General features: G+C 39.8%; 1 protein-coding gene across 1 annotated transcript in view; it reads left to right on the forward strand.

Moving 5' to 3' along the window:
- The first annotated feature begins 8055 nt into the window (after window positions 1–8055).
- CD53 (CD53 molecule) overlaps window positions 8056–21584 on the forward strand; it is a 32410-nt gene continuing 18881 nt past the window's right edge. Inside the window, exon 1 of the mRNA XM_036862173.1 lies at window positions 8056–8257. The gene's annotated coding sequence lies outside the window, so the exon portion shown is untranslated. The remainder of the gene's footprint in view (window positions 8258–21584) is intronic.

Consider the following 21584-nt stretch of genomic DNA (forward strand, 5'->3'; position numbering starts at 1 on the left):
TTACACTTGTGATTCAAAATTAAAAATAATAAGATGACTACTACACACCTATTAGAATGGCCAAAGTCCAGAATACTGACAACACCAAATGCTGGTGAGGATACGGAGCAACAGAAACTCATTCATTGCTAGTGGGAATGCAAAACAGTACAAATGTTTTGGAAGACAGTTTGGACATTTCTTACAAAATTGAACATACTTTTACCATATGTTTGAGCAATCACACCCCTTGGTATTTACCCAAATGAGTTGAGAACGTATGTTCACACAAAAAACTGCACCTATTTATAGCAATTTTATTTATAATTGCCAAAACTTGGAAGCAACCAAGATGTCCTTCAGCTGATGAATGGAAAAATAAACTGTGATACATAGACAATGGAATGTTATTCAGCACTAAAAAGAAATGAGCTATCAAGCCATGAAAATACATGGAGGAAACTTAAATGCATATTACTAAGTGAAAGAAGTCAATCTGAAAATGCTATATAGTGTTTTATCCCAATTATATGATGTTCTGGAAAAGGCAAAACTTTGGAGACAGTAAAAAGATCAGTGGTTGCCAGTCTTGCACTCAAGACTTAGAACTGGGAAACAAAGATTTGGGGAAATGAGGGCTAGGCAGAGGACCCATGATGAATCTATGATGCTCAATCTCCCCTGCTATTATGGTGGCAGGCTCAGTTGGAAGCTGGAGCATTGTATTTATTGAGTTCCACCTCTTCCTACCAGGCCCTCTGCCAGGCTCTTGCCTGAACTTGCTTCCCCTCCTACTGGCACATGTTCTCGGTAAGTTAGAACATAGGGTGTGGTGGGCATGTGTTTTTTGCTCTATGCAACTCTAAAGAGCTGAGTTGACTTCTGAGTAGAAAAGCTGAGGTCAGCATTGCACACTCAGATGCTGCCTGCCTTCTTTTCTGGCTCCTACAAATTATGCTTCCCTAGTGCTGAGGTTAGGATTATCTCTTGCCTGAACTTTCTTCTGAAGACTTCTTCTTTTTTTGAGTTAAGCAAAGAGATTATGTTCACCATGCGTAGGGGTTACTCAAAACCCTGGATGGGAAACAGCACATACAAGACTATGATGGGTATCTGAAAACATTCTCAGACCTTGCTTTATGAAGAGAGAATTTCCCTCTTCTTGCTCCTCTTGTAAACTAGGAAAATATTGTGTGATCATCTTAGGGTACTCCCGGTAAAAGTAAAACTTGTCAGGTTTCATTTATCCACAGGTGGCTCATTGGGAGCAAGGGTTAATGTCAGACTAGCTCTGCAGGAAATTGGATAGGAGAGCAGGCTTTTGTGTCATGGGAAAGTTTTTAATTTTAGCTCTGCCAGTTTCTTCTAATGTGCTTTGGGCAAGTTACTTAAACTCACCAATTTTAGCCTTTCTCATCTGTAAAGGAGGACAAGCCATGCCCATCTCACACTGTCCCTAAGTGAGAACATGCACTGTCTATCTGGCCCATAGCAAGTCCTCAGTAAATGGTAGCTCTTGTAACGCTTCTTCTAGGTTCCACCTTCTGTACCAAATCCCAGTCAAAACTATTATGTAGTCAAAATTCATTTTTGATATTACAAAGTAATAAATATTCAGAATGTTTAAGGCCCAGAGAGAATGTATGGATTACACAATATCTTCTTCACAAGAAGTGATCCCCTAGGAGATTAAGTGGACTTTCCCCAGGTAACACAGACTAGAATCCAGAAATTCTATATCTGAGTCCTGTCCTCTCCCCTATACCATACCACCTACCAACTCAGTAGGTTTTCTCCTTGCCTAGGGACACATAAGGAACATTCCTGTATATGCCAGCATCACTGTTTGGTTATACTTGGCTAGGAGAGAGTGTAGTGTATCACAGCACATGCCAGAGCCATGGAACTTCCCCTCCAGCCTCAAGCCTTACATTCCATCTCCTACAAGCCTGCAGCTCTACTCAGGTAACAAAGCCTCAGAATGTTTATGGCCAGCACAATTGCCAGCAACTGGGAGAAACTTCTCCACTACTCCTTCTGCAGGAAGCCACAGCTCTCAACCTCTCAAATGGGGAAGGGGACATGTTGGGGATAGAACTAGCTTCCTATTTCCATTGAGACATGGCAATGAAACATGAAGCCTGGGGAGTCTCTTCCAAGTTAGTGAGGGCTGCAGGAATGGAAAAGCCACAGCCCTGCTCCCACAACTGAAAATAAGCCCCAACACTGGCAAAGAACCCAGGGGTCTCATCTCACCCAAACCAGTGGTTTTCTGACCTTACATTTGGGCAAAGGTGCCTGAGAAGCCACCAAAGGCGAGGAAGAGGTTAAGCAGTCTCTGAGCCCCACCCCTGCACTCACTGAGCAATTCTGTTTGGATGTATCTTATTTATTCCATTTAAAACTTCATTTGAATAAAGACTTTTGCTGCTAAATATGTGTACACACACACACAAACACACACAATTTTTTTACTAGACCTTTCCTTTCATTATAGCTTCCCTTATTTTCCCTGCTGGAAAAACATACAAAAACATGAAGGTCATGTTTGGATTAGTTTACGTCCCATAAAGTCAAGGACAGTTGGTGCGCCCTGACTGAGAGGACAAGACAGAGACAGTATTTAGAGAAGACCACAGCTTCTAGGATGATGATTTCTGCAGGAAATTTTGTATGTCAATTACCTGCACTGTATTTTTTAAGCCTCTGAATCTCTGTAACTGACTTCTACCAGGTTGAAGCAACACTTGCCAGTGACTTTCCCAGGTTTATCAGAGATGCCTGTCCTTGCGGGACACTGGACACCTCCAGGTAGCATGACCACACCCTGACATATTTGTGCCTTTAGGCTCAGGAGTGGGTTGGTCTGCAAAAGAAGCCTCTTGTCACTCACAGACTTAGATTCCTTCTGAGGAGAAGTGAAGGGAAGGTTACACGATGACCTGTAAGTTTCTGATTCTTGTCCCAGGGCTGTGCAGGCCTTTACTGGTAGATGAGAGGGATATAGATGTACAACCAACTAGATGGAGTCAGGGGAGAAAGTCATAGCCACTCCTGCCATCGTAGGGAGTAGCTGTGTTTTCACAGAGACCTGTCACCCTGCTCTCTCTGATCTCAGGCAGGAGGGCAAGAAAGCCCACATACAATCTTGGTGGTTTCTCACTGGTCCACACCTGCTCGAGCTCAAAGAATATGGGACCTTAGTAAGAGAGAGTCACAACTTTCAGGCAGAAATCAAGAGTCTTCAGCACAAGAGGTCCACTCCTTGTGCATGCTCCTGGGGTCTGACCACCCCGCTAACCACTGAGAGAGTGGAGGGTTGTGGTATCTGCTTAGTTCTTTCTTAGCTGAGAGACCTGGGGCAAGTCTCTTCAGCACTTTAGGTTTTAGGCTCTGAATCTGAAAAATCGGGAAGGTTGGCTAAATGTTTTCTAAGGAATATGCTGAAGATAACAAGTAACATTCATATCATACTTTAAATTTTATAAAGCTCTTTCACATAGTTTCTCATTTGGCTATAAACTAGAAATGATCCCCACAGCACAAATGAAGAAACTAAGATTCAAAGATGTTAAATGACTTCCTTAAAGTATCTCTCTGGGGCTTCCCTGGTGGCGTAGTGGTTGAGAATCTGCCTGCCAATGCAGGGGACACAGGTTCGAGCCCTGGTCTGGGAAGATCCCACATGCCGCGGAGCAACTGGGCCCGTGAGCCACAATTACTGAGCCTGCGCGTCTGGAGCCTGTGCTCCGCAACAAGAGAGGCCGCGATAATGAGAGGCCCGCGCACCGCGATGAAGAGTGGCCCCCACTTGCCACAACTAGAGAAAGCCCTCGCACAGAAACGAAGACCCAACACAGCCATAAATAAATAAATAAAACCCAAAAAAGTTAAAAAAAAAAAAAAAGTATCTCCCTGAATGCCTTTTGGTTTCCAACCTTCTGTTATTTCCTTTACAGTGTACTCCTAGCTCTGAGTTCCATAATTCAGTTATTCTTTTCCGGGTATGTGCTATAAACCGAAAGTGTTCCCCAAATTCATATGTTGAAACATAATCCTCAATGTGATGGTATTAGTAGGTGGGGCCTTTGGGAAATAATTAGGTCATAAGGGTGGAGCACTCATGAATGGAATCAGTGTCCTTATAAAAGAGACCCCAGAGCTCTCCATCTCTCCTCTGTGCCTTGTGAGGACACAGCAAGAAAACGACCTTCTATCAACTAGGAAGCAGGCTCTCACCAGACACCAAACCTGCTGGCACCTTGATCTCAGACTTCCCAGTCTCCAGAACTATGAGAAATTAATTTCTGTTGTTTATAAGCTACCCAATCTATGGTATTTTTGTCATAGCAGACTGAACATACTAAGACAGTACTTTTTAAATTTATTTTTTATTGAGATAACATTGATTTATAACGCTATAAGTTTCAGTGTACAACACTGTATTTCTACTTCTACAGCCCATATCACTCCTAGGGCCTAAATCAGGTAGGCATAATATATCATAGACATTACATTAAAAAGTGCCAGGCACTTCCCTGGTGGCACAGTGGTTAAGAATCCGCCTGCCAATGCAGGGGACACGGGTTTGAGCCCTGGTCTGGGAAGATCCCATATGCCGTGGAGCAACTAAGCCCGTGGGTAACAACTACTGAGCCTGCACTCTAGAGCCCACGAGCCACAGCTACTGAGCCCGTGTGCCACAACTACTGAAGCCCACGTGCCTAAAGCCCATGCTCTGCAACGAGAAGCCACCACAATGAGAAACCTGTGCACCACAACGAAGAGTAGCACCCCCTCGCCACAATTAGAGAAAGCCCGCATGAAGCAACGAAGGCTCAACACAGCCAAAAAAAAAAACGTGCCAAACTTTTTGGCAGTATGTCATCTGGGACAATGATGCCAGTAGGGGGCTGCTTTGGATGCAAGTTTCCCAATCCCAGTGTCACATTGGATTATGCCTTAAAAGCAAGGCAGTATCATTGTTGGTTATTATAGCTGGAATTAAAAAAAAAATGCTCTCTACCCTCAGCTTGGGATTCTATCTGTATTCTTCTCATATTTCAATATTTTCCAATAATAAAAACAGACTCACTCATCTTAAAAAAAAAAAAAAAAAAAAAGAAGGCCTAAATGGGAACCCAGTGATTTCTCCATGTCTATGTGAGGTTTTGTCCATTCAGGAGGCATTTTGGCAGGTACTACTGCATGATAATGCAGCATCAATATTTTGTGTTCCCACTCCTTATCTGGCCAACTTTAAGTCTCCTAAACACCCAGGTTCTGTTATCACCTATGATGCTTGATCAATAACATGAACTGAGAAAACCAAACCATGAGTCTGACCTTCTGCTATATCCTTTTTCTAATTTAGTTTTTTTCATAGTTTTTGAGCATTCTTCTGGATTATTCAACAACATGGGCTGCCCTGACATTGTCTTATTCTCCATTTTTTTTTCTTGTTCCTCCAAATGGATTGTAAACATCTAATGGTCAGAAACAACATTAAGTTCTCAATGAAACCTTGTAGGATTGGGTCTGAGTGGGTGTACAGTTCTCTACCCTTCCCTGACTCCCAGGCCACAGCTGCCTCTGGTTGTCGAGCACTTGGATCAGCACTTGGGATGATGGAGAGGAGTACATTAAAGAAAACATTTTCTCCATCAAAATGATCATCCATTTCTGCTATGAGGAACTCTTGTCTTGAGATATTCTTCCTGATATTCCTAAAATCCTCTCTCTAATAACCACTTCTCTCTCCATAGATGTTCACTCTACTTATCTCTCTCTCCTTCTCTTACTTTCTCCTCCCTTCCAAAATCTCCAGTTCTCCTAACTTTCAGGCCTGAAGTTATTCAAACATTTATAGAGAACCTCTTATGTGCCAGACACAATTGTTCAACATACACAGAGCAACACAGAGGTTTACAGAGCTTTGAGTCTAGAGGTGAGAGAATATTCCAAAGACAAGAGGGGAGGGAGGGAGGGCGAGTGAGAGAGAGAAAGAAAGAGAACTAGAGTGATTTGTTCAAGCAATTCAAAGGAATTCAATAACCAGTATGGCAGTACAGTGGGGGTGGGAGTGGGGAAGGACTGGACAGCTGAGTGTTAGGAGTTAATAGGACCTGCTTAAAACCTATGGGAAGCCATTGAAGAGTTTTAAACTGGGGAGTGACATGATTAAATATGCATTTTTAGAAGGTGCTCTTCGGGACTGAGGCAGAAAACATCCAAGCTGATCTTGAAGGAGGCTGGTATCCAGTGACCCAGGTGAGAGACAAGGATTAGTGTAATGGCCCTGGAGTGATAAGAAGTAACCTGATTTGAAAAACATTTAGGCAAAGGTATAATTTAAAAGACTTGGTGGTTGATAGCATTGACATAACTCTTTAGGCCCAGGATGGAGCTGCTCCTGCCCCAGGTGCCATGTCAGCAAACTGAAATTTTTTATAACTTTTGTGTCCTTGTAAATGCTTTGCTTGACTGATCAACACATCAACTCTAGGCGCTATACTTATTTCCTTGTTCCTTCTCACCCCAAACAAGTTTGACTATGTGGCCCCAGTCAACCAGATATTTTTCTCTTTATCTCTTCTTTGCTCTTTATTTTCTATTCTATAAAAGCTTCCTGCTTTCTGCCCCACTTTGCAGTTCTCTTAATAGAGACTGTCTACTTCAAGAAGTGTTAAATAAAATTTGCTCCTGTCACCAAAATTGTCTTCTTTAATCATTTTATAGCAATAATATGTGGTAATGTGGGAGAGAGTGTAGCCTAAAAGGATGCTTTGAATCTGACTTGGGGAACTGAGAGTTTAGTCAAGCTTTCCCTGAGATGGTAATGGGGGTGAGGGGGTGGAAATCAGGCTGAGTGGGAGGAAGCTGAGTTTACTAAGCTGAATTTTGGATACTGTACTTGAGGTGCCTGTGTGGCACTCAAGTGAGAGACCAGGTTGCACATAGAGATGTGCATCTTTGACACAGAGAGATAGTAATCAAACTCATCAAGAAGTCTTTCTTCAATTACTCCACTTCAGGGGCCTGTCAGTGTGACAGCAGCCTCGGATGAGGGGCAGTGATTTCTCAGAGTGATGCCAGCTGAAGAGAGGAGAGTTTATAACAGCATTTCCTGAAGTATAGTTACACTGAAAAATTGTTCCCTGAGAAATACCTCACACACACACACGCACACACACACACACACACACACACACATTGTTCTATGATCAAACAAGTTTGGGAAAAGCTACATATTTAGGGAATGTTAAGAGAATATTAAGGACTGACACAACACAGTCTCCAGTAAAGAACCTTTTCTTCTTTGTTTAACTCAGCTTTCCCCATGAGCCAACCCTGGCCAGAAGTTATTCCAGAGTCTTTATGTCTCAGGGCAAAGGAAGATAGCAGAATTATTATTGGATGTTACTATTAATAAACTGAAGCTGAGAGGTTGAGAGTTTCTCAGTATCTCACAGCTAACAGAAATAAAGCTGGGACTGAAACCCAGATCTTGGGACTCTAAACCTGGAGCTCCCTCTACTAACCAAATCATTTCTACTAGTGCCCACTGGATTGTGCCTTGGAGTTTGCCCCTGACAATACCCTTACATAAGGACAGTCCAGCTTTTGAGACATGGAAATCTGAAAATAGTGACCCAATCAAACTGGAGACTACAGATCTTCTGGAAGGTAGTTGGAGGGAAGGTGGAGAGAAGGTGGAGTGGCTTAAGAGACATTCCTAAGTCTCAGCCCTAGAAAACTTCTTAAAATATTGATTCTTGGGTTCCACTCCAGTCTGTCTACCTGAATGGGACTGAAGAAGTATGGTGTGGTCAGGCATACTTATTCTTGAACAGATCCACAGGTAATTCTGAGATGTCACCTTGATTGAGAAGCACTGCCCTTTTTTAGACAAAAATCAATGCCAAAATCTCCCCAGAACCCACCAGTTCTCATAGATTCCTGCCTGAACCAACTTGGACTTCGAGTTTTTCCTGAGTTGCAGAGAAACTGGTTTAGACATTTGGGTGGGTTGTAGAGTAAGCTTCTAAAACCCACGGGGGAAGGATTGTATCTTTGAGGCTAAAGAGGGCGGGCCCAGCCCCACTTCCTCCGTCTCCTCATCTGGGCTTCCTGTCGTCACAGTGTGATCACATTTATTCCCCCTTCACTTCTCCTTTTACACAAATAGCCCCGACATCCGTGTCACCAGTCTTGTCTTGGCGCCTCGTTGATAATCACCAATTCTGCCTAAAGGACTGAGGAAAAGAGTCTGCAAAAGGTAAGATTGGTGATATTTTAATTTGGTTTGAGAGCAGAGACCTGAACCATATTATGTGGGCTAGGGTATCTTCTTAGGAGTCTCTATATACCTCTCTAGTAACTTTACAATTTCCTGAAACTTTTGCAAATATTTACTGCAGGTAGTAAAATTATGAACAAGATTCTAGTGACCCTCAAAAGGCAATCAGGCCGGAAGGAGTTTCAATTAACCGGATTCCCATTATCTGATATCTCTTTGGGTCAGGGCATTTATGTGCTTAAATTGCTTCAGAACTTGAATTTCTCCGTCTGGTCATTTCTGTTGACCAGAGCCATCTGTACAAGATGAAGCTGGGGAGATTTCCTACATGCGCTGGTCTTCAGAAGATTTGTCTTGTGATTTTAAAGTGAGCAGAGAACCAACAGTCATAGCTATTTTAAATGGCAGCTGGGAGATGCAGATCTTCTTCATTTGAGAAATTTTCAAAAGTAAAGTTAGTGACTCCCACTGTGATTCCTAGAGACACTAAACAGAAGGACTGCTATAAATTATAATACCCAGCTCAGAGTCAAGGACACAGGATATGCTCAGAACCTGTATTTTGAGAAGTAAAAGCTAGACACCACTAAGAGATGCTTAGATTGGTTGTTTTTAAAGGGCAGGAGGACCACTGTGATCCTCAGGTTTCCCCCAAATAAAATTATCCTTAGTATTCAAAACAAGAATATTGATAAATATAATATGACATGCACCAACTTTGCATGACTTGCAAAACAAACTTGATATTGCAATGATTTCTAATTCAGGCCCCATAACTAATAACTGAGGTCTTATGGACTCAGAAAGTGATAGCTAAGCTTTGGTCCTGGCTTTCTGTAACCACTATAGTCACTGGGGGTAAGGTTACCACAGGGAACTCTAGATGAAAACTTTCTCCTTCCAATATTTGCAAGGATCTTACTGGGAATGGAGAGGAAAGTCCCCTAGAACCATACTCACCCACCTAACAATGAGGCATGGGAATGGGGAAAAGGGCTCTAGATCCCCAAAGCACCTCAGGGGTTATTGCGCTTTGAATTTAAAAAATAAAGACTAGACTTTTTAATGAATTAATTTAATAATCAGATGTTAAGTACCTCCTAGGGCCAGGCACTGTGCCTGGGAGGAAGGGGGCAAAGTAGAAGGAAGATATTTGTCCAGCAAACAATCTTGCCCTTAAGGAACTCCCTTGGGAGATAAGAAATATCAGATATGTATGCAAGGGCTTTGGAAGAGAACCGAGCAAAAGCAGAATCTTAGCTGCTGGCTAAACAAAGAAGTTTTGCTTTCTCAATCTCTACCAGAATCTGCACTATTTTGAAATTGTGGTTGAATTAGAGCAGAGGCTGAACTGAAACATGATTTCCTGTGATGTTTCCTGTGTGGGCCAATTAGAGTATTTAACCTTTAAATGAAAGGATTGGACATCTTTATACCAGCAAGGAATGATTCAAAGCCCAACCTTTTACATCTACTACTATCTAAGTGACCTTGCATTTGGTAATTGACAAGAGACACACACTGGAAACCTCAAACTCTGTTGGTCTGTAGTTTCTTATGTCTTCAGGTTGACTTCTGACCGTGCAGAGGGCTTCAGACTAGGACCTGAGGTCTGTTTAACCTTCCTCACTCCTACTGTGTAACATGCCAGCAGCTAGGCATATGCTAAGCACTGGAGACCCAAGGATAACTGATGTGGTTAACAATTTCAAAGCATTTGTAGAGTAACATGAAGGACAGACACAGCAATACACAAATATGACACAATGTGATCTTTTCTATAATGGAGCAAGCGTGTGCACAAAATGTAGGAGTTCAGGAGTGTGCCAAAGACTCCCTGGGAGAGGTGACTGCTTGGGTTCATTTTCAAGGAAGGATGAGTTTGCTATGGAGACTGGGGGTAATGGCATTTCAGACAAGACACAGTGTATGCAAACTCAAAGAAATGTGAACACCCAGGCATGCTAGAAATGAGAGTAAGCAAATGAGATTGGACTATAACAAACCATGGTTGCAGGACCACAGGAAGTAGGAAATTTCTCCTACTTATTTCTAGAACCCCAACACCTGAAAGTGGAAAGCAAGATCTCTAACCAGGAGGGTCCCAAGCCCAGCCCTGGACGGAGCTATGCCTGAAACCTCCACTTGACAGGCTTGATGGAATGTGGCTTGAAATTAGGGTGAGAGTCAGATTTCTTCTTCTTCAACCTAGGTTTTCCCCCTAGATTTAAGTGAAAGGTGGAGCTTTTTGCGAGGTTGCAGCCATTCTCTTTCTCTCAGCTTCTGTTTCCGGAAATGCTGTGTTGATTTAGTTAGGATGGTTTGGTTTATGTTCCTGAATTAGTCAGCCTACAGTACTTCCTGTACCGAGTGAGCGTCCAATTTGTGCAGATCACCATGGGCCTAGAGACTGGACACCTGCCTTCAGGAACCTCCAGGACCCAGCTGCCACTGCAGGTGCAGAGCACTGAAGCAGAGTAATGCAGAGACATTAGACAGCTCTGCAGAGTGGGCCTCCAGGGTGGCTGCTAGGACAGAGGAGGAGAGGATTGCAACTGGAGGTTGGGTGGTCAGTTTGGGAAGGCCATCTGGAAGTAGGCCTTCAGAAAGAGGAAGATAACGTTTTTCCAAAGCCAGTGGGTGAGCCCTCAGGCTGTCCATCTCTGTGTTGGGATATAGAGGCAATTCCTCTATTCATTTCCCATTTCACAGTAGAGTTCCTCCCCAAGCAGTAGCAACAATACATCCTAGCTATGGCCAAAAGTTGTTCAGCCACAATGATACATTTCCATAACCATTTAAAATAAATGCACTATATTCCAAGTGTTAGAATGTTGATACTTAAAGGGAACTTAGAGATTATTTAAGCTTAAATAAAATGTCCAACTCATAGTGGGAGCCCTGTTTTGCTATTATAACGTTCCAATTTGTGTATTTTTCAGGTCAGGTGACTTGTCCAAAGTCATAAAATTACTTAACTAGTTATCTAGAATGTTTCCTGAGTCTCTGTGAAATGTTCTTTTCTCCACACTACACTATACACCTTTTTCTTATAGACTTCTTTTTAAATAGGCATCATTAAACTGTGTTATTTGTTCACATAAAGAAGTTTCCAGTGCTTTTTAACATAGGTAGACATGAAAATACAACTTAACTATAAATCCAGATGATCTGAAATCAATATGCTAACAAATCAAGTATTTAATATTTATTTAATTTGTCAAACTTTTGTTTGACATTTTATATTTCAGGAGAACTAGATTGAAGAATAAAGGTGAGAAATGATTTTGATAACTCACATCTTTTAAAATTTGTTCAAGTAAATTTGAACTCATGGCTTAATATTTACTCTATATTAGGAACAAATAGAGGCCTTAAAGAATTATCCCATGGTTTATTCTTCTAAAAATAGTTATTGTAGAATCGCAGTATTTATACCATGAGGGACTTAAATCGTAATGATTTCAAGATAGGAATCCTTCAGATCATTTACTTATGTTCAACTTTTTTTTTTTACCTTTAATTTTGACAAAAATTTGTACTTACAGAAAAGTTACAAAAACAATACCAAGAATTTCTGAACCCCCTTCATTCAGATTTCTCAAATATTAACGTTTTATCACATTTTCTTTATCCTCCAGCTTTCTCATTTGCTGACATGATATCTTTTCCCCTTAAGTGTTTTAGTGTGTATTTTCTACAAAAGAAAACATCCTCTTATATATCCACTTTACAATGATCAAAATCAAGATTTTAACACTGATACAATACTATTACCACTCTATAGATTTTATTCAGATTCCACCAATTGCCCACTAATATTTTTTACAGCAAAGGGAAATCTCTGATCATACATTGTTTTTCACCGTCGTCTCTCTAGTCTCCTATCTGGAACGGTTCCTGTGTCTTTCTTTGTGTTTCATGACGTTGATATTCTTGAAGAGTACAGGCAAGTATTTTCTAGACTGTCTCTCCATTTTGGTATTTCTGATGTTTCCTTGTGACTAGATTCAGGCTCTTCCAACTTTTGATAGGAATATCACAGAAATGGCTTTCGTTATCCCACAGAGAGCCTTGTCCACTGTGGGCAGAGCTTGCCTGAACACACCATGGACAGGTCTCTAGGACAGGGACCCTCCACAGCAAAATTCTACACATTTTATGCTAAGGAAAGAGAACCACTAGTCCACTGACTCTGGAACAATGGTAACTGTTTTGTGGAACTGTTCCTGATTTACAGAGAGGCCTTGTTATATAAGTCCCTGTCTCAGCTCAGCTGCTAGGAACATCTATGATTTTTCTGTTGAGTGATCATCTTCCTAAGCTCTCAAATGGAGGAAAATGAGACCCCCAAGATCATCTGGATTTGTTTTTCCTCATTTTTTCTCTTCTCTTTGCTTCTTCCTTCTTTCTCTCTTTTATAAATCACCAGTTCCTCTCCCTTGAGAACAGCCTTGAAAGGAAATTTTCACCGGAACACAATTTCAGGGAAGAATAAGATGACAGACACATTCCTTTGACAAAGTTATGGAGAGGTGAGAGGAAACTAATGCATGAAAGTTGATGGTTTGATTTGGTTTAATTTTAGTATCACCCTTCCCCCTGTAACTGCTTATTACTCCATGAATAGACATACATGCAAAACCCACATCCTACCTCAGCCACTGCTCACAGGGGTTCAAACTGTGAAAGATGGAAGGAGTCCTCCTGGAGGCTCATCACATTGCAGTGGGGGGAGTTGAGTTGGGAAGTGGGAGGTAAGAACTCAGAGCCTGGGACAATGGAAGGAATGTAGGCTTGGGAGACTGAAAGACCTTGGCCTGTGCCCTGTCGTTGCTGATTATTAGCTGGGTGATCTTGTGCCAGTTACATAGGCTGTCTGTGTCTTGGACTTCCTGTTTTAAAAGTGGGGCTATTGACACCTAAGTTATGAGGTTGATATGAGGATTATAAATAAAATTTATTTATGAAGAGCTTGGCATTTTGCAGAGTTCAGTGAACTATATCATTTATCTAAATTTATTTTGTCAAGACGGCCATAATTTTGGAGCCCTCATGGAGAACAGATTTCCTTTCCTATTTAGAAAAAACTTATGTTAATAATGGTCCCAATATTGTTCAGCAATGAATTAAAGACCTCCACAGATTCTGTGTAGGAATAAATGGGAAGCCAATAATTACCTTGCTGGATGTAAGAACATTACATGTTCTTCTATGTAAATTAGCAAATAGATCTGTATATCAAGAAATGTCTGGAAAGATGTTCACCAAAAATGTTAATGGTGGTTATCTCTGGGATGTGGAGTTTCAGAAGATTTTATGCTTTCTTCTTTGTACTCTCTTTATGGTTTAAATTTTTTCACAAGAACACACAAAACTTTTTTTAAAAGATATTTACAAAAAATGAAACAAGCAAAGGATACTAAAAAGGCCTTCTGGCACCTAATGTATTTTATTCCTGAAAATCTAGCAGAAATTTCAGAGTCACCCTTAAGAATGGACTGTTAGGGAGGCTCTGAACTTGATCTTTTCCTCAGTTTTCACTGAACCAGGCACCCTGATACTGAACCATCCAGGAAATATTATCTCATTTAACTTTCAGAACAACCTATGAGGTATGTATTAATGAATCACCATTTTAAAGATGAGGAAATTGGAAAAGTTAGAGAGATTAAGGAAGCTGATATTCTTGAAGAGTGCAGGCAAGTATTTTCTAGACTGTCTCTCCATTTTGGTATTTCAGATTTCTCAAATATTAACGTTTTATCACATTTTCCACTGCTAGAATTCAAAACTAAACCTGCCCGCGTCCATTACTAGTGTTTGTCAAACTGTTTTCCATGGAACACTATGTTCTCTGAGCTGTTAATAAGTAATCTGTAATATATGAATAGGTTAGTAGACTTTTCTCTTAGACACCCACAATGTACGTTAGTATATATCAGTTTTCACAGAAGTCACACATTTAAAAAACTGTTTATTATTTTATGTTTTATTTTTATTTAATCTCACTTCCAAAATTATTGACCATGGATTCCCCTCACTCCCTATGGTTTTGTTTGGGTTTTTTTGTTTGAGGAATATTTATTAACATCTCATAAATCTAATAGTCCGTGTAACAGCAAAGCTGTCTTGCTGTGGCTCCAAATCTAAAAGTGGATCATATAAGGCTGGAGAGCAAGAATTGATAGTTTCTTGGAACTTCTGTCCAACTTTAGCCACTTCTAAGCTTGATTACCTTCAAGACTGTATTAGATGACCTGCAAATATGGGTTAAAGAAAAGAAAGAGACTGAACTAGAAATCCATGAGACAGCTTAACAGCCTGAGCTCTTTGCTTGGAGGAAAATTAGTAAAGGGTGAACTTCCTCCCTGGCCTCCATGTCGGGTGTGGGAGGTGCTGCAATTAACTGCAGTTCAGTCACAGAGGTTTCCTGGAAGCTGACATCAGGGACTTTCTTCACAGGGCCACATGAGTCACAGATTTTGACTGCAGAGGGGTGTCAGTTTTTCCGGTGGGGTTGGAAGGGGTGGGAACTCAATAACTGACCAGCTACAGTGAAGAAAGGAAAGTGGAATTCTCTCTTGATTTATGTGACGTTCTCTCTTGATTTATGTAAAAGCTGGGTTCATTGTTGTATATGGTAAAAGTAATAATGATCTTCACAAAACGGGCGGCTTTTCTCCTTCAGTTTGGTGCAAGTCTAAGTGGAAAATCAGGAAGGAGAAAGAGGTTCTTTTTCCTGTCTGTGAAGGAAAGAATCAGCGGGGATATCTGCAGATTTGTGGGCACCTCATTAGTTGATGCTCTGTGGACAATAGATTACAAGGTCCTGAAGCAGCTGTCACAGGATCTGAAGATATTGGACATGAGGTGACTCTAGGAGGCATCTGGTCCAATTTTCTTCTGGGTTGGTTATTTTCCATGTCTAAAAAATTAGTTTAATGGCACAATAAATCTCAAGCCCAAAGCTCCTCACTCTGCAGTGTCATGTTCATTCCACTACACCAGATTATTTAGAGTTAATGAGCAAAGTTCCAGTCATTTGTTCATTCAACCATCTTACTTTCTTAGTGTAATTAGGTACTGTGTTAGGCCTCGAGGATTCAAAGTTGAATCCCTCAAGAAGCTGACAGTCTAGGGAGCTGAGTCTCAGGATGATTAGTAGCTAACCTAATTAAGGGGTCAGACGGAAAGAAAGGGGCAAATTCCAGCAAAGGACTGCTGAGCAAAGGTAAGGAAGGAAGCATGGAGAAAAGTATTCAATGTAACTTGCTAGATTTTAAAGTATAAGACTGAGAACGTTGCAATGAATTTGGAGAGATGGACAGGAGCAAATTAGGAAGGACCTTTTAACATATGTATACATGCATAAAACCATAACTACAAACACTGTAAATTAACAATACTTTAATACAAAAAAATAAAATAAAATAAAGTTGTAAATTTTCCTCTAAAAAAAAAAACTGAAGAGCAACAGTCAGCTCTACCCACCACCATTACCTCCCATCAGGAAACTTGCATGAGCCTCTTAGATAGCCTCATCCACCAGAGGGCAGACAGCAGAAGCAAGAAGAACTACAATCCTGCAGCCTGTGAAACTAAAACCACATTCACAGAAAGATAGACAAGATGAAAATGCAGAGGGCTATGCACAAGATGAAGGAACAAGATAAAACCCCAGAAAAACAACCAAATGAAGTGGAGATAGGCAACCTTCCAGAAAAAGAATTCAGAATAATGATAGTGAAGATGATCCAGGACCTCGGAAAAAGAATGGAGGCAAAGATTGAGAAGATGCCAGAAATGTTTAACAAAGACCTAGAAGAATTAAAGAACAAACAAACAGAGATGAATAATACAATAACTGAAATGAAAACTACACTAGAAGGAATCAATAGCAGAATAACTGAGGCAGAAGAACGGAGAAGTGACCTGGAAGACAGAATGGTGGAATTCACTGCTGAGAAACAGAATAAAGAAAAAAGAATGAAAAGAAATGAAGACAGCATAAGAGACCTCTGGGACAACATTAAACACAACAACATTCACATTATAGGGGTCCCAGAAGGAGAAGAGAGAGAGAAAGGACCAGAGAAAATATTTACGGAGATTATAGTCAAAAACTTCCCTAACATGGGAAAGGAAATAACCACCCAAGTCCAGGAAGCGCAGCAAGTCCCATACAGGATAAACCCAAGGAGAAACATGCAGAGACACATAGTAATCAAATTGGCAAAAATTAAAGACAAAGAAAAATTATTGAATGCAGCAAGGGAAAAATGACAAATAACATACAAGGGAACTCCCATAAGGTTAACAGCTGATTTCTCAGCAGAAACTCTACAAGCCAGAAGGGAGTGGCATAATATACTTAAAGTGATGAAAGGGAAGAACCTACAACCAAGATTACTCTACCCGGCAAGGATCTCATTCAGATTCGATGGAGAAATCAAAAGCTTTACAGACAAGCAACAGCTAAGAGAATTCAGCACCACCAAACCAGTTCTACAACAAATGCTAAAGGAACTTCTCTAAGTGGGAAACACAAGAGAAGAAAAGGACCTACAAAAACAAACCCAAAATAATTAAGAAAATGATCATAGGAACATACATATCGATAATTACCTTAAACGTGAATGGATTAAATGCTCCAACCAAAACACACAGGCTTGCTGAATGGATACAAAAACAAGACCCATATATATGCTGTCTACAAGAGACCCACTTCAGACCTAGGGGCACATACAGACTGAAAGGGAAGGGATGGAAAAAGATATTCCATGCAAATGGAAATCAAAAGAGAGCTGGAGTAGCTATACTCATATCAGATAAAATAGACTTTAAAATAAAGAATGTTACAAGAGACAAGGAAGGACACTACATAATGATCAAGGAATCAATCCAAGAAGAAGATATAGCAATTATAAATATATATGCACCCAACGTAGGAGCACCTCAATGCATAAGGCAACTGTTAACCACTGTAAAAGAGGAAATTGACAGTAACACAATAATAGTGGGGGACTTTAACACCTCACTTACACCAATGGACAGATCATCCAAAATGAAAATAAATAAGGAAACAGAAGCTTTAAATGACACAATAGACCAGATAGATTTAATTGATATTTATTGGACATTCCATCCAAAAACAGCAGATTACACTTTCTTCTCAAGTGCGCATGGAACATTCTCCAGGATAGATCACATCCTGGGTAACAAATCAAGCCTCAGTAAATTTAAGAAAATTGAAATCATATCAAGCATCTTTTCTGACCACAACACTATGAGATTAGAAATCAGTTACAGGGGAAAAAACATAAAAAACACAAACACATGGAGGCTAAAAACTATGTTACTAAATAACCAAGAGATCACTGAAGAAATCCAAGAGGAAATCAAAAAATACCTAGAGACAAATGACAATGAAAACACGATGATCCAAAACCTATGGGATACAGCAAAAGCAGTTCTAAGAGGGAAATTTATAGCTATACAAGCCTACCTCAAGAAAAAAGAAAAATCTCAAATAAACAATCTAACCTTACACCTAAAGGAACTAGAGAAAGAAGAACAAACAAAACCCAAAGTTAGCAGAAGGAAAGAAATCATAAAGATCAAAGCAGAAATAAATGAAGTAGAAACAAAGAAAACAATAGCAAAGATCAATAAAACTAAAAGCTGGTTCTTTGAGAAGATAAACAAAATTGATAAATCATTAGCAAGACTCATCAAGAAAAAGAGGGAGAGGACTCAAATCAAAAATATCAGAAATGAAAAAGGAGAAGTTACAACAGACACCGCAGGAATACAAAGCATCCTAAGAGACTACTACCAGCAACTCTATGCCAATAAAATGGACAACCTGGAAGAAATGGACAAATTCTTAGAATGATATAACCTTCCAAGACTGAACCAGGAAGAAATAGAAAATATGAACAGACCAATCACAAGTAATAAAATTTAAACTGTGATTAAAAATCTTCCAACAAACCAAAGTCCAGGCCCAGATGGCTTCACAGGTGAATTCTATCAAACATTTAGAGAAGAGCTAACACTCATCCTTCTCAAACTCTTCCAAAACATTGCAGAGGAAGGAACACTCTCAAACTCATTCTATGGGGCCACCATCACCCTGATACCAAAACCAGGCAAAGATACTACAAAAAAAAAAATTACAGACCAATATCACTGATGAACATAGATGCAAAAATCCTCAACAAAATACTAGCAAACAGAATCCAACAACACATTAAAAGGATCATACACCATGATCAAGTGGGATTTATCCCAGCAATGCAAGGCTCTTCAATATACGCAAATCAATCAATGTGATACACCATATTAACAAATTGAAGAATAAAAACCATATGATCATCTCAGTAGATGCCGAAAAAGCTTTTGACAAAATTCAACACACATTTATGATAAAAACTTTCCAGAAAGTGGGCATAGAGGGAACCGACCTCAACATAATAAAGGCCATGGACGACAAACCCACAGCAAACATCATTCTCAATGGTGAAAAACTGAAAGCATTTCCTCTAAGATCAGGAACAAGACAAGGATATCCACTCTCACAGCTATTATTCAACATAGTTTTGGAAGTCCTAGCCATAGCAATCAGAGAAGAAAAAGAAATAAAAGGAATACAAATTGGAAAAAAAAAGAAGTAAAACTGTCACTGTTTGCAGATGACATGATACTATACGTAGAGAATCCTAAAGATGCCACCAGAAAACTACTAGAGCTAATCCATGAATTTGGTAAAGTTGCAGGATACAAAATTAATGCACAGAAATCTCTTGCATTCCTATGCACTATGATGACAAATCTGAAAGAGAAATTAAAGGAAACACTCCCATTTACTATTGTGATAAAAAGAATAAAATACCTAGGAATAAACCTTCCTAGGGAGACAAAAGACCTATATGCAGAAACTATAAGACACTGATGAAAGAAATTAAAGATGATACCAACAGATGGAGAGATATGCCATGTTCTTGGATTGGAAAGAATCAATATTATGAAAATGAACTATACTACCCAAAGCAATCTACAGATTCAGTGCAATCCCTATCAAATTACCAATGGCATTTTTTATGGAACTAGAATAAAAAATCTTAAAATGTGTATGGGAGACACAAAGACTCTCCGAATAGCCAAAGCAGTCTTCAGGGAAAACAACGGAGCTGGAGGAATCAGACTCCCTGACTTCAGACTATACTACAAAGCTACAGTAATCAAGACAATATGGTACTGGCACAAAAACAGAGATATAGATCAATGGAACAAGATAGAAAGCCTAGAGGTAAACCCACACACCTATGGTCAACTAATCTATGACAAAGGAGGCAAGGATATACAATGGAGAAAAGACAGTCTTTTCAACAAGTGGTGCTGGGAAAACTGGACAGCTACATGTTAAAAGAATGAAATTAGAACACTCCCTAACACCATAACACAAAAATAAACTCAAAATGGATTAGAAACCTAAATGTAAGACTGGATACTATAAAACTCTTAGAGGAAAACATTGGAAGAACACTCTTTGACATAAATCACAGCAAGATCTTTTTTGATCCACCTCCTAGAGTAATGGAAATAAAAACAGAAATAAACAAATGGGACCTAATGAAACTTCAAAGCTTTTGCACAACAAAGGAAACCATAAAAAGATGAAAAGACAACTGTCAGAATGGGAGAAAATATTTGCAAATGAATCAACGGACAAAGGATTAATCTCCAAAATATACAAACAGCTCATGTAGCTCAATATTAAAAAAACAAACAACCCAATCCAAAAATGCGCAGAGGACCTTAATAGACATTTCTCCAAAGAAGACATACAGATGGCCAAGAAGCACATGAAAACCTGCTCAACATCAGTAATTATTAGAGAAATGCAAATCAAAACTACAATGAGGTATCACCTCACACCAGTTAGAATCGGCTTCATCAGAAAATCTACAACCAACGAATGCTGGATAGGGTGTGGAGAAAAGGGAACCCTCTTGCACTGTTGGTGGGAATGTAAATTGATACAGCCACTATGGAGAACAGTATGGAGGTTCCTTAAAAAACTAAAAATAGAATTACCATATGATCCAGCAATCCCACTACTGGGCATATACCCAGAGAAAACCACAATTCAAAAATACACATGCCCCCCAATGTTCATTGCAGCACTATTTACAATAGCAAGGTCATGGAAGCAACCTAAATGCCCATCAACAGACGAATGGATAAAGAAGATGTGGTACATATATACAATGGAATATTACTCAGCCATAAAAAGGAACGAAATTGGGTCATTTGTTGAGACGTGGATGGATCTAGAGACTGTCATACAGAGTGAAGTAAGTCAGAAAGAGAAAAACAAATATCGTATATTAACACATGTATGTGGAACCTAGAAAAATGGTACAGATGAAACAGTTTGCAGGGCAGAAATTGAGACACAGATGTAGAGAACAAACGTATGGACACCAAGGGGGGAAAGTTGTGGGGGGGTGGGTGTGGTGGTGTGATGAATTGGGCGATTGGGATTGACATGTATACACTGATGTGTATAACATTGATGACTAATAAGAACCTGCTATATAAAAAAAGTTTTTTTTAATTAAAATAAAAAGATGCTAAGTTGTGACAGCAATAGAAAAAGAATACAGACTGCACGCAGTAGCTACCTAAAAAAATTAAAAAAATAACCGTCACTACAGTCAAGGTAACAAACATATTCATCACTCACAAAAGATTATTCACAGTCTTTTGCGATCTCTTCTTCCTGTCCTTCCCTGCTCCCCCTCTATTTACCCCACCCCATACTCCTCTACCCCAGTCCCCAGGCAATCATCCATCTGCTTTCTATTGCTATAGTTTTCATTTTCTAAAATGTTATATAACTGTAATAACACATTAGGTACTCCTGTTTTGTCTCACTTCTTTCACTCACTTTAATCATTTGGAGATTCATCTATGCTCTAGAGTGTACCAACAGTTCATTCCTTTTTATTCCTGAGTAGTATACCGTTATATAGTTATACCACTGTTTATTTATCCATTCACCTGTTGTTAGAGCTCTAGGTTGTAAATTAGCTTCCTGGACCTAATTCCAATATATGTGTGTGTGGTGGCTTCCCCACACTAACAAGCAATCCTTGGAGACCAGCAGAGTGTCCAAGAATTCAACTCAATTCTGACACTGTCTACCCAGAGATAGAATCAGATTCCATTAGTAAAGGGCTCAGTCCCACAAGACTTCCTTCCACTTAAGATACCAGTCCCAAGCCCAGGTTGTTAC

This window comes from Balaenoptera musculus, chromosome 1 (assembly GCF_009873245.2).
Source record: "Balaenoptera musculus isolate JJ_BM4_2016_0621 chromosome 1, mBalMus1.pri.v3, whole genome shotgun sequence".
Taxonomy (NCBI): Eukaryota; Metazoa; Chordata; class Mammalia; order Artiodactyla; family Balaenopteridae; genus Balaenoptera; species Balaenoptera musculus.